The 14808-nt window shown below is 36.7% G+C and overlaps 2 long non-coding RNA genes across 2 annotated transcripts; both read left to right on the forward strand.

Moving 5' to 3' along the window:
• The first annotated feature begins 5204 nt into the window (after positions 1–5204).
• Positions 5205–8697, forward strand: LOC139933877 (uncharacterized). The gene is made up of 5 exons (XR_011785637.1): positions 5205–5782; positions 6452–6551; positions 7054–7772; positions 8004–8085; positions 8554–8697. It is a non-coding gene; the product is annotated as an uncharacterized lncRNA (long non-coding RNA).
• Positions 8698–8974: 277 nt separating this feature from the next.
• On the forward strand, positions 8975–12206 carry LOC139933875 (uncharacterized). The gene is made up of 5 exons (XR_011785634.1): positions 8975–9676; positions 9907–9988; positions 10478–10631; positions 10926–11287; positions 11413–12206. It is a non-coding gene; the product is annotated as an uncharacterized lncRNA (long non-coding RNA).
• The last annotated feature ends 2602 nt before the right edge of the window (positions 12207–14808 follow it).

The raw sequence follows: 14808 nt of genomic DNA on the forward strand, positions 1-14808 counted from the left end.
ATAAAGATTTAAAAAGAAAATGCTGTTTATACAGGAATTATGAATGATAAAAAAACCCGATGGTAACCTTTAATCTTGCCTGATGTAAGCAATTGTTTTGGGGTTCTTTTTTTCTTGGGGGCGTGATCTGATAACAACATTTGTACAGCAAATTAATAGTGCATCGATCAGAAGCTTTAAGCTTTCTCTAAATTGCCTATTTGTCTGAACTTACAGTGATAAAAAAGATAAACAGTTTTTGAAAATTGAACAAGAACAATGTTTAAACCAAAAATCATAACCCTTCATCAATTATTTCATGACAAATCACGGCCGCAATGTAGCCTTTGTTGACTGCGTATTACTGCTGTCTAAATCAAAGATTATAGAGCGCCGCAAGGCGCAATATGCGGAACTGAAGTTTTATCTATTGTTGGAACGTGAAATACGCATGGGCGCCATTTCAGCAAGTGAATGTTTTGTTTCCCATTGATAGGAATGGGCATGTTTTGTTTCCCATTGGTAAGAATGGTCATTGTCTGCGCTGATCTACTGTTGTATTAAAAGAGTTACTTGCCGAAATGGCGTCCAGTGGGATTTCACATTTCAGCCCGAGTTCGGCGCTCTATAATTGGTTTGTTTAGTCGGGGGCTCACCCGAGTGAGCATCGCGGGGTAGACACAGGGAAGCTAGTCGAAAATACTCTGTCCTTGCATCTCTCTGCGCAGGGGTTAATGGTTACATGAGGGGGCAGGCAGACATTGCAATTTTTTGAATACCAAACAAAAAAGAAGAAGAAAAAAGAAGTGTGTTTCTTTCTGAAGACTTCAGTATCGAATATTATTCCCTCTTGAAAAGTACCTGCACAGGTTTTTACCTGCACAGGTTTTTACCTGCACAGTTCTTATGGAGGGTATTTAACACACGAAATCCCATTGGCAATGTTGTGACAAAATGAGGATCCAAGCTCAAGAGCGGTTCACCAATCAGATCTTGGTATTTTTACCTGCACAGTTCTTATGGAGGGCATTTAACACACGAAATCCCATGGGCAATTTTTGTGACAAAATGAGGATCCAAGCTCAAGAGCGGTTGACCAATCAGATCTTGGTATTTTTACCTGCACAGTTCTTATGTAGGGCATTTAACACACGAAATCCCATTGGCAATTTTGTGACAAAATGAGGATCCAAGCTCAAGAGCGGTTGACCAATCAGATCTTGGTATTTTTACCTGCACAGTTCTTATAGAGGGCATTTAACACACGAAATCCCATTGGCAATTTTGTGACAAAATGAGGATCCAAGCTCAAGAGTGGTTGACCAATCAGATCTTGGTATTTTTACCTGCACAGTTCTTATAGAGGGCATTTAACACACGAAATCCCATTGAGAATTTTGTGACAAAGCAAGGATCCAAGCTCAAGAGGGGTTGACCAATCAGATCTTGGTATTTTTACCTGCACAGTTCTTATGTAGGGCATTTAACACACGAAATCCCATTGAGAATTTTGTGACAAAGCAAGGATCCATGGCCATCCAATCATATTGTGCGCTTAAGTTCTGGCGCCACACTCAATTTTGGGTAAGCAGACAAACCTGCTGAGCAGTGGAATTTGCCCCTGGATGTGTAGGTGACATAAACGTCACAGAGCAGACCAATCAGAACACGGAGCGTAAAAGCCCAATGCAAGCTATTATCCATCTATTGAAATCATTCATAAATACAGTGCCTTTCTTCGGGCCCAGCCTTTGTTTCTTGTTATCATGTGGAGTTTTCTACCCCTCGACTATTTTAAATAGAGCTTTGTTTGGGTGATTTACCCAGTTGTAAAAGTATTACGAAGTTCTTTTTCTTTTCTGTTCGCACGTGATTCAGTGGAAATTTCCGTTCAGATTTCGTTCACTTTTGTTAAAACTCTGGCAGCGTGGTTGGCCAGTTGACTCAACGCTAAGATACGGTAAGGGTGGTTGTGGCCGGATGCGGCCGGTAACGTTTTACAGTAAGATGACTGAACTTAGTTAGATATTGTTTTATATTTATGGGAGAATTTTGCCTTATTTTCATGTGCACCATGTGCTATATGCTGTGCTACATTACTAAATGCTGTGTTCGCTGTCTATATGCTTATTCTCGTATCGTAGGACATCCTGTTTTCAAGGTGTCCCTATAATCGCGGCAAATCTGTTACCTTTCGTGCTTGATGTATAAACATTCTCTAAATAAATTGTTTGTGGTTTGACCATGGTTTGACTTGCCAAGCAAAGAGTCTCCTATCACTTGACCAAAACTTAGAACCATGTAAGGCTCCACTCGTTAGTTGCACTTGCAAATGCAAATTTAGTGCTTTAGGCGTTTTTACAACTTTTTACTAGGTACAAAAATTGGTCACAATGTTGGGCCATATAAAGAAAAATTGCCCTCCGGAAAAGTTTTATCAAACACTTTTTAACTTACATTTTACGAGGATCAGATCTTGTGACTGAATATTCTGCTGAGCATTCTGTGAAATAAATACAGAGACTTAAATAAGCCATGTGCCCTATATCATTTTCTTTTGAGAATGTTGTTTTAACCCTCATTATTATTAAAACACTTGCTAGGTGATTCAATTATCACTATTTATTTATGAGTTTTACTATATATATTAAGGAAACAAAATAAAGAAAAAACAAATACAAATACAAGCCATTTACAGCTCAACAAGGTGGGCTAGGAAACGTTTTGCCCTTCACACTCCTGGAATTGTTATTTAAAACTGCATCTGGCAATTAGTCTATTTGCAAGCTTGTCTCTATGTTGTTTGTTCTCACGGTGAGCTCAGCCGCGTTGGTCCAGAAAATTATCCCTGCAAAAAAGAAGTAGCAAACAAATGCTCACCCAATTTTCACTCTCGTTAGTAAATATATATGCCTCCCCCTCGTTGAATTGTTTTAGGTTTAAGACTAAGTTTCTTATTGTGTCTGCCTCATCTCTGTTTTTCCTTCAATTTAACATCTGTTATTTAACATCAATTATTTGAGGATTACAAGTTCTATTGTAGCCTGCCTGATAATAGTCCAAACATTGATACATTATAAAATTGTGTCTCTTGTCTATAGTAAATATAATCAGATTCTTTAAGACAGTGGACGCTATTGGTATTTGTCAAAGACTAGCCTTCACAGTTGGTGTATCTCAACAAATGCATAAAATAACAAACTTGTGAAAATTTAAGCTCAAACGGTCATCGAACTTGCGAGATAATAATGAAAGAAAAAAAACCCACCCTTGTCACACGAAGTTATGTTCGTTTTATGGTTGATTTGGAGACCTCAAGTTCTAAATCTTAGGTCTTGTGATCAAATTCGTGGAAAATTACTTCTAGAAAACTATGGCACTATAGAGGGAGCCGTTTCTCACAATGTTTTATACCATTAACCTCTCCCCGTTACTCGTCACCATATGAAAGGTTTTATGCTAATAGTTATTTTGAGTAATTACCAATAGTGTCCACTGCCTTTAACGTCCCATCCGAAGGACAAAGCAATGGTTAAGTGTCTTGCTTAAGGACACAAGTGGCACGGCTGGGGATTTGAACCCTCACTCTGCTGATCAGAAACACCAGAGTTTGAATATGGTGCTCTTGACAGTACTGCTTGTCCACTACTCTTCCACAACTGCAGGTTACCTTTGTGGGCTAATGTATGCCTCCATGTATTAAGTAAAAACACTACAGAAACTCTGTGGTTGACATGCTCTCACTATGAAATCTTCTTGTAGTTCATCATTCTCATTGAAATTGCCTTTTCAATCCCTTTTGACCTTGTTTTCATGGAGTTCTCTGCTAACTAGCCACAACCTTAGTTTTAAATTGTTTTCACTGTGCTGTACTGCCAAACCCTCCTAAGGCTATCATGAACACAGCCAGATAGATTACTGTTTAATGAGGGGAAGTCAACCTGAGTGATAAGTGGTCTATTGGTAAGCCTTCACCTTGTTTAAGGTCAGCAGTACTGTGTCCAGCCATGGATCTAGGGTCCTAGCTCTATGGTCCAGCAGTGTCCAACATACTGTGCTTGTTTACATTTGGAGTAGAGCATGACATAGCATGAGCAAATGAGGCCATGGAATTGGGCAAGTGTGAAATTACATTTCAGAGAATTAGTCAACAATTTAAAAGGTCTGGGCTTGGATGGGGAGCATTCCTTGAAACCATAGTGAAAGTCACAGAGCCCAGGTGAAGAAAAAAATGCCCCAAGGTGAATTGGATGGTTCACAAAAGAGAAACAATTAAATTTCAGCCAACTCCTGCGTTCAATGAGATTTTGGATGGTTTCACAGTGGATAGTGTCTGGTGTGATATCTTTTAATTTACAGAAACAACTTTGCCAAAACCAAATACTTCCCAGCGATCATTCATTTACAATCCTGCATGTGGAATGGGCTGCTTACGGGAAACCGATCTTTGTCAAACTTCTTTGAAACCTGATCTTTTTAAGACTGGTTAATAAAAGAAAGTTAAACAGTTAGGGTCTGGATTGAAGTGCTTAGTGTGTGATCCAAAAAGGCTAGGGTTTCACTTTGAACTTAGACCTCAGTGTGGCAATAAAATTTAACAAGTTTTGGAATAAGATGACGTTATAACTTTAAATCAATGTTTAAGTTTTTACTAAAAAATATATCTGGAGAACCGTAGTTGCTACATGCATGATCTTTGCATCCTGTGAAAGACCATGGATATTTTTTTTAAAGCTTACACAAAGTGTGTGATCTTTACTTCTGTTTAAAAATTAAAGCATTTGGATACTTTTGGTAACACAAAAGACAATGTCCGCAGATTTACATTATTTAACTTACACCAAAGATAATGATTGTGTAAAGCTTTCCTAAAAATATTACTATCTGAGGTGCTGTAGTTCTTGAGAAATTCGCTCTACATGCTTAGTAGTTTTTGTGAATGATAACGGCAGGAAAACAAGAAGTGTAAATGCACCAAAAATACAGTTATACAAACGTATTATAAGCAAGTTTACATGTAATTGGCATTCCAATGCATTCAGTCTCCTTCAAGTACTTTATTTAGCACCTTGCCCCTCGTTCCAAAACTACTCTCTAACCACTGGAGCTACCATCTTTTACTCTGATGTTGGCAAACATGTTTCACAACTTAGAGAATGTTATCTTTATTTCCCAACATGCAGTGACTGAGATTGAGAACCTGGGATGGAGTCCTTCTCATCTACATGCTCTCTCATGACAGACCCAGCAACCACTGTAATCTTGTGGTATTACGGCACAGAGGGATTACGTCCATCCTAAAGGTATATTATTATCACCATTTATTCACTCTAACATCAAACCTGCACCAAACTGCATGATTAACAAGCTCACTCCCATCTACACCATCACTTTAAAATATACTAAGCTCATTTCCATGCTTGCATGTTACATCTTAACAATCGGGGGTTTCGTTATACGACAGCGAAAACGTACCCCATCTATAACTCCACACCATCCGTTATCAGTCACTTGTCATGTAACAACCACTCACACCATTTATATGCACCTGAACTATTCCCAAACTAAATGGAATCATTCTGTTTGGAGGTGCATTTTCTGAATGTATGTATTTTCTGTTCTTTATTTACTGCAATGGTGAAATGCGGAACCAACTGCCATTGGAATACGCAATATGGAGTCCAATGGAAACTGCACCAGTCATTCCAGGGCCATGAAGACTTCATTGGAGCTGTGGTGAGCGGAGGTTGCTGCGAGGAAAACAACACTTACCCATTTTAAAGTTCAGGAATAGAACCTGAAGGTAAGTTTATGTTCAGGATGTTTATAGTTTAGAAGTTTTTGCAGGACCAAAATTGTTAACAAAAAATCCTGAAATTATCATATTTGGTTAATTTTGGTTAAAGCCAATGAACACTCTCTGAACAGAACAACAAATTAAAGTTCACAGATTAATAAATAACTCACAGGTTTTACAGAAGGTAATGGTTATAGACTTCCCTGTGAAATATTATTCCGTGAAATGCTTTACTTTTTGAGAAGACATTAGTACAATTCTCAATTCTCAATATTGAGAACAACTGATTATTATAAACACTTGTTGTGACCTGGGGAAACGTGCGTAAACATAGGTGGGTTTTCCCAGTTTTTTTCCCCCGACTCTGATGACCGATTGAGCTGAAATTTTCACAGGTTTGTGTACAAGTTGTGATACAGGAACTGTGGGTCTTTGGACAATACTGTTTTATCGTTGATGTGCTATTGCTTAAAATAGAGCCTCCTGCAAAGAACAATGTCAAATTGAGTTTTGCGCTTCACTACTTTTCAAATTGATATGAAAATTGTTGAGTTCTTTTGGGTTTTTTTGGGGGGTGGGGGGGGGGGGGGGAGGTCTCTGACTTCATTTTATAATGGTGTAAAATGCCATTATGTTTGATACCCTTCAACATCTTTTATGTTTCATTCCCTTCAGCTGTTTTCCAGACCCTGATGACACCATTGGAGCTGTGGTGAGCGGAGGTATGCTGTGAGGAATCGACACTCATTTTAAAGTTCAGGAATACAACCTGAGGGTAAGTTTATTTGCATGATGTTAATAGTTTGGAAGTTCATTCAGGGCCGTAATTTGTAAAGAATTTTCCTGAAATGATGACATTTTGTAAATTTATGTTAAAGAGGGGCTCCTGCAAAGGTCAAATTGAGCTGGGGGATTCACTATTTTTCAATAAAATTGTTTATTGGGGGAGGGTTTCTGACACCATATTGTAATGGTGTAAAATGCCATTATGTCTGATGCCCAACAATTTATTTTATAGAAATAAAATAATAGTGGATATCATCATATTTTGAAATACATGGTCGATAAATTGTTGTACATAAATTGTTAATTTCATTTTGAAACTGATCATTCAATCCAAATGGCATTACATCTGAGTTAATGTGACTGACACACATTCCTCTTGGGAATGAACATACCCATTTATTTTATGACCGATGATGTCATGTTACATTAACTCAATGATTGAGCTAATTTTGTGGTTTAAATGCAGTTATTGAATGATTCTCCATATACAGGTGATGTCACAAGGATAATGGCTACCAAGGATAATGGAAGGAGGACGAGGGTGTCTTATGGTCTGAGGATGCAAGTTTCCAGGTAAGACGACTTAAAAAGGTAAAATACACTTTAAGTTATTGCTGTCCATAAGTATCAAGTCGTAACAAAAGTTCTTTTGAAAACTTAATGTTGCTTATTTTGAATGCCCAAACAAAACTAGCTCAATAAAACCATGCAGTTTAACCCTGAACAAAACCTATACATTCCTTTCTTTCCTCTGATGTGTTCATCAGTTTTCTTCAAAGTTGAACGAAAAATTTACAATTTATTTTACGATTTGCTAAATGCAGACACATGAGTTGATGAGAAATATTTGACTCTAAAAATTCATAGAAATAAACCCTAATGAATAATATGATCGAGAAACTCAAACCCACATTTATGTTGACCTGAACTATTCCCAAACTAAATGGAATAACTCTATTTGGAAGTGCATTTTCTGAATGTATCTATTTTTGTCTTTTATTAACTGCAATGGTGAAATGCGAAACCAACTGCCTGTGAACTACGGAGTCCAATGGAGACTGCACATCAATGGAATCTGCGTTCGTGCTGGTGACGTCCATCCGCCGATGACCAAGAAGACAACCGCTGGTTGCCTCGCTTCATAGAGGAGTGTTCCTGTCTCCCTGGTGGATGAGAGAATGCATTGCAGTCGGATGGATCAACAACAGATGTATTTATGGCAACTATACTTGTTTTGACATGAAACTAAAACAGATTTTACACATGTAATAACTTATCTTTAAAGGATTGCGCAGAAAGTTTGTTGCGTCAATCTTTTTACAACAGTCAATGTCTTTGAGATGATATAAATAGTTCAAACTTGTTGTTGAAAAGAAGCGACTGAACTCAATTTTTGAACTAACTTAGTGATGCAGTTTGTTGAATGTTTCTCCATATACAGGTGATGTCACAAGGATAATGGCTACCAAGGATCATGGAAGGAGGACGAGGGTGTCTTATGGTCTGAGGATGCAAGTTTCCGGGTAAGACGACTTAAGAAGGTAAAATACAGTATAAGTTATTGCTGTCCATGAGTAATAAGTCGTAAAAAAAGTTCTTTTGAAAACTTAATGTGGCTTATTTTGAATGCCCAAACAAAATTAGCTCAATAAAACCATGCAGTTTAACCCTGAACAAAACCTCTACATTCCTTTCTTTCCTCTGATGTGTTCATCAGTGTTCCTCAAAGTTGAACGAAAAAATTTACAATTTATTTTACGATTTGCTAAATGCAGACACAAGAGTTGATGAGAAATATTTGACTCTAAAAATTCAAAGAAATAAACTCAAATGAATAATATGATCGAAAAACTCAAACCACATTTATGTTGACCTGAACTATTCCCAAACTAAATGGAATAACTCTATTTGGAAGTACATTTTCTGAATGTATCTATTGTTTGTCTTTTATTTACTGCAATGGTGAAATGCGAAACCAACTGCCTGTGAAGTACGGAGTCCAATGGAACTGCACATCAATGGAATCTGCGTTCGTGCTGGTGACGTCCATCCACCGATGACCAAGAAGACAACCGCTGGGTTGCCTGGCTTCATAGAGGAGTGTTCCTGTCTCCCTGGTGGATGAGAGAATGCATTGCAGTCTAATGGATCAACAACAGATGTAATTAATGGCAACTATACTTGTTTTTGAAATGAAACTAAAACAGATTTTACACATGTAATAACATATCTTTAAAGGATTGCGCAGAAAGTTTGTTGCGTCAATCTTTTTACAACAATCGATGTCTTTGAGATGATATAAATAGTTAAAACTTGTTGCTGAAAAGCAGCGACTGGACTCAATTTTTGAACTAATTTAGTGATGCAGTTGTTGAATGTTTCTCCATATACAGGTGATGTCACAAGGATAATGGCTACCAAGGATCATGGAAGGAGGACGATGATGTCTTATGGTCTGAGGATGCAAGTTTCCAGGTAAGACGACTTAAGAAAGTAAAATACAGTATAAGTTATTTGACTGTCCATGAGTATTAAGTTGGAAAATTTTTTTTTTGGAAAACTAAATTTGGCTTATTTTGAATGCCCAAACAAAACTAGCTCAATAAAACATGCAGTTTAACCCTTAAAAAAACCTAAACATTCCTTTCTTTCCTCTGATGTGTTCATCAGTGTTCATCAAAATTTAACAAAAAATTTACAATTTATTTTACAATTTGCTAAATGCAAGACACATTAGTTGATGAGAAATACTTTACTCTAAAAATTCAAAGAAATAAACCCTAATGAATAATATGATCGAAAAACTCAAACCCACATTTATGTTGACCTGAATTATTCCCAAACTAAATGGAACAACTCTATTTGGAAGTGCATTTTCTGAATGTATCTATTGTTTGTCTTTTATTTACTGCAATGGTGAAATGCGAAACCAACTGCCTGTGAAGTACGGAGTCCAATGAAGACTGCACATCAATGGAATCTGCGTTCGTGCTGGTGACGTCCATCCGCCGATGACCAAGAAGACAACCGCTGGTTGCCTGGCTTCATAGAGGAGTGCTCCTGTCTCCTGGTGGATGAGAGAATGCATTGCAGTCTGATGGATCAACAACAGATGTAATAATGGCAACTATATTTGTTTTGACATGAAACTAAAACAGATTTTACACATGTAATAACATATCTTTAAAGGATTGCGCAGAAAGTTTGTTGCGTCAATCTTTTTACAGCAATCGATGTCTTTGAGATGATATAAATAGTTCAAAACATGTTGTTGAAAAGCAGCGACTGGACTCAATTTTGAACTAACTTAGTGATGCAGTTGTTGAATGTTTCTCCATATACAGGTGATGTCAAAAGGATAATGGCTACCAAGGATCATGGAAGGAGGACGAGGGTGTCTAATGGTCTGAGGATGCAAGTTTCCAGGTAAGATGACTTAATAAAGTAAAATACAGTATAAGTTATTTTACTGTCCATGAGTATTAAGTTGTAAAAAAAGTTCTTTTGAAAACTTAATGTGGCTTATTTTGAATGCCCAAACAAAACTAGCTCAATAAAACCATGCAGTTTAACCCTTAAAAAAACCTAAACATTCCTTTCTTTCCTCTGATGTGTTCATCAGTGTTCATCAAAGTTTAACGAAAAAATTACAATTTATTTTCAATTTGCTAAATGCAGACAAACGAGTTGATGAGAAATATTTGACTCTCTAAAAATTCAAAGAAATAAACCCTAAAGAATAATATGATTGAAAAACTTGAACCCACATTTATGTTCATCTAAATTATTCCCAAACTAAATGGAATAACTCTATTTGGAAGTGCATTTTCTGAATGTATCTATTGTTTGTCTTTTATTTTACTGCAATGGTGAAATGCGAAACAACTGCCTGTGAACTACGGGAGTCCAATGAAGACTGCACATCAATGGAATCTGCGTTCGTGCTGGTGACGTCCATCCGCCGATGACCAAGAAGACAACCGCTGGCTGCCTGGCTTCATAGAGGAGTGTTCCTGTCTCCCTGGTGGATGAGAGAATGCATTGCAGTCTGATGGATGGATCAACAGATGTAATAATGGCAACTATATTTGTTTTGACATTAAACTAAAACAGATTTTACATATGTAATAACGTAACTTTAAAGGATTGTGGATAGAGTCTGTTGCATCAATCTTTTTAACAGTCTGCATCTTTGAGATGACAGAAACTTCAAACTTGTTCATGAAAAGTGGTGTTTGAACTCAATTTTTGAGCTAATTTTGTGATTTTATTTTGAAGCAGTAGTCCCATAATGATCATCAGATGGTTACATTATATTAGTCTCTATATGTTTTGTACTGATGTGATAACAACTCTCTTTCAGATGGCGCACCCCTAGAGGTCATCCGCTAGACGGGGGTCTATACAAGAATACTACCAATGGCCATTGATGTAGCATTCTTACATCAGCTGAATGACACAGCACACAACCAGAAACAACTGAGCTTAAGATGCTGATGCTGGACGGGTCGTAGAAGGCTGCCATCAGAGGTTCTCAAGATGGCGTCAGCTACAGACAACCTGTCGCTCTACTACTTACATACAGGTTATTGTGATGACTACTTTTCTGCCATCCTGTCAACATGGACCATGAAGATGTGACATCACAACACAAAGATAGATACGTCATGGCTTGAGGAGATATACATTAAGTATTTCTACAACTACTTACCAGGATCCTTGAAGGTAAGATCTCTTTAGCTAATAAATCTGAGAAACCCATTAACGTGCGGAAAATAAACTTTGCTTAAACACAAAAAATTGAACTTACAAATCTTTTTATTTCAATTTTGTTTCATACCATATTACAGGATGAACAGAGTGGAACAACTAAGAGCTGGTTACGTCAAGATGCTGAGCCACATTATGCAGCACCAATAAAACTGTTGCTTCAACACCGTCTTTGTAAAGGAGGACTGTTCTTCATGATGACTGCCCTCATCGAAGGTCTTATCCACCAGCTTCGACTGTTACTAAGGATGTACTTTGACCAATGAGTTGACTTTCCAAGAGCTATGAACAACATTGAACAATTCTTCCAATGGATCTTGATATTACAGCATGACCATCCGGATTCATCTGCAGAGTTGAACTCACTTACACAACAAAGTTTTCTTATTGTGGAACAATGACTTGAATATTTGTAGTATTGCTTGAAGCTTTGCATGGTAAATAGAAATAGGAAGAAACTATAATTATGTATATTTAACTTGTGGGCACACTCTTTTGTGTGAGTGTTGGCTCTGAAACACCTTTTGTTTGTGTGAGTGTTTGATCAAGGCTGATTTTGTCATGGTGTCCCAGACTGTCGTGCGCTTTATGTTTCTTGATTCTCATGGATATGAATGCAGCAGGTCTCCTCTGTGTCATCGCATTCTGAGGGAATGCATGCTGGTCGTCTGTGTGAAGTGATGTTTGAATCTTGTTTGTTTCTGGGAAGGTCTTGAGTTGAGCTTGGCTGACGATTCGTTGAAGCTTGTGAGATGCATGGCCGATGTTTCGAAGGGTGATGGTAGCCTTGAACTGCGGACTTTTGTCTACTGGTGTGATGAGGAATGGCTTGGGCTGGCTGTAAGAATTTAAGGTATTTACTTGTTGAGTTGTAGTGATGTCTTGATGTGATGAAGTTCCTGCTTCAAGCTGCCTTGTTCAACTTATTTTGTAGACAGAATACGTAATAACTTGTAATGAGATAATTCCTTACAAGTTAATGTATTCACATTTTAATATTGCTTGTTTGTAATGAGGTATTTCATTACACTCATGCAAAACATCCTTGCAATGAAATACCTCATTGCAAGTATGTAATAGTTTCAAGTGTGTAATGAAGTACTGCATTACAAGCATGAAACAAGTTATGTAAATTTGTAATGCAATTGCTCATTACAAATATGAAACAATAGGGTAAACTCACCAGAAATATAAAGACAACAAGCTTGTCATGTAGTGTATTCTATATTATGAGTGGTTTAACATTACAAACTAATAAAATTTAGTTTTACTTTTACTGAATTTGAATATTGTATTAAATAGAATGGTACCTTTTATTAAGTGTCACTCTGTCTTTCGTTATTCATCCAAACAATATTATAAGTGTTCTGGGGGTACCCCCACATGGTGGCCACCATGTTTTTTTTGTATTAGTTATTATTTAAGGACATAAATATTGTGACTCACAATAACTGTTATTGAGGTTTTAAATTATGGTCATGACATTGTACTGTGTTCCTTGAGGATGTTTTAGTCCTCATTATTATGCTAATAAATTACAATGGTCATGACATTGTATGTTTATTGAGGGTAATTCGAGTAAACTTATTAATTATAATGGGCATGGCATTGTAGGTTTATGGAGTCCTCATAAATATGTTAATTAACTACAATGGTTTTGACATTGTACTGTGTTCCTTGAGGGTGGTTTGAGTCCTCATTGTTATGCTAATTAATTATAATGTTCATTGTTATGAGCTAGGCAGTGCTATTATTATAAATTTGTGCATGATGTTGAGTTTTTGCTCAATAGAGGGCGCTGTTCGCCGGGTACCGAGTACAAGTTGCTATATTACTTAATTACAATGGTTATAACAAAAGTGACAACATTTTTATTATCTACTGTTAATTATGTTGCATTAATGTCACACTCAGTATCCATAATCTTTATACCTTGCAATATTTGAGATTGCTCGTTAATTATGGTATTTTTTTTAATACAAAGGACATGACATTGTATTATCTTGTGTTAATTTTGTGGCAAAAATGCCAAACTAAGATTGGTATAGTGATATACCATTCGCAACAGTTTTATAGTTGAGAGTACTTGTTAACAAGGGGTTTTTTTTTAATTACAAAATTGTTGACAAGTTTGATAATGCCTATGTAGTAGCTATTTGATGCTAATATCAAGGTTTTCAAGAGTACTTTCTCACAAGAGTGTTTCTTCACTCTGCAGACAAAGGGAGCTAGCCACTATTAATAATGACTTCCGATAGAGGATATTGATTTAAATTATATAATGTATCTTATCTTAGACAAAGGAAAGTAATTAACTGGTTTTACTGCTAGAAAACAGTATATAAAATTTTCTTAAACCGCATAATCGTGTGGTCAACAACTATAATTGAAAAACTGAAACACATTTTTAAGTCGTAGTTATTATAGATAAGTTTAAGTGGGGTTTTCCAGAGTATTTGTTATCTCTGGTTTTTTACTCCGTAGGCTAGGTATCAAAGGGGGGGTAACATTTCCAATGAAGCAATCGTTGTAATGGTTACACACTTTGATGTATTATGATCCCTTTAACTGTTGTGGGGTGGAAGATGACAACCTTCACGTGGTTCACCCTGTTGTTAACTAATGTCATCAAAGACCTTTTTCGCAACATCTTTTGGGAAGCCCTCGCTGTTGAACAAGGTCCAGCTCGCAATCAAACTTGATCGCTATGCCTGCGTACCAAGTATTTGCAATGAGGTCAAAACCAATCTATTGTAGCAACCCCTTGTTTTCATACTGGTATTGTCTTCTAACCTAATTAATTTCAGTAGGCCTATTAATGCCTATTACCATAACTATCAATCACTTAAAGGCAGTGGACACTCCTGGTAATTACTCAGAATAATTATTAGCATAAAATCTTACTTGGTAATGAGTAATTGGGAGAAGTTGATGTATAAAACATTGTGAGAAATGGCTCCCTCTGAAGTGCCATAGTTTTTGAGAAAGAAGTAATTTTCCACGAATTTGATTTTAAGACCTCAGATTTAGAATTTGAGGTCTCGAAATCAAGCATCTGAAAGCACACAACTTTGTGTGACGGTGGTTTTTCTTTAATTTTATCTCTCTACTTTGACACCGATCGAGCTCAAATTTTCACAGGTTAGTTATTTTATGCATATGTTCAGATACATCAACTGTGAAAACTAGTCTTTAACAGTTACCAATAATGTCCACTGTCATAACTTTTAAGTGTTTTTTGCCCGTTATATAGTAATTCAAAATGTTCATTTTATTTTGCCATATTTTATGTTTATGACTTTGGTGGGAAATAAATACCTTGTTCATGTGAAACAAGAAACAACTTTGTGATAATGAACATTTTAAAATATAAAATACCCTGTAAAAGAAATTGGATTTTTTTTGCCACTAGTGAAAAATGTCTTAAACACATTTTACTTTAACCCCAAAGCCGCTGCACTCAAGCTTGGCTGCAC

This window comes from Asterias amurensis, chromosome 2, assembly GCF_032118995.1.
Source record: "Asterias amurensis chromosome 2, ASM3211899v1".
Lineage (NCBI taxonomy): Eukaryota > Metazoa > Echinodermata > Asteroidea > Forcipulatida > Asteriidae > Asterias > Asterias amurensis.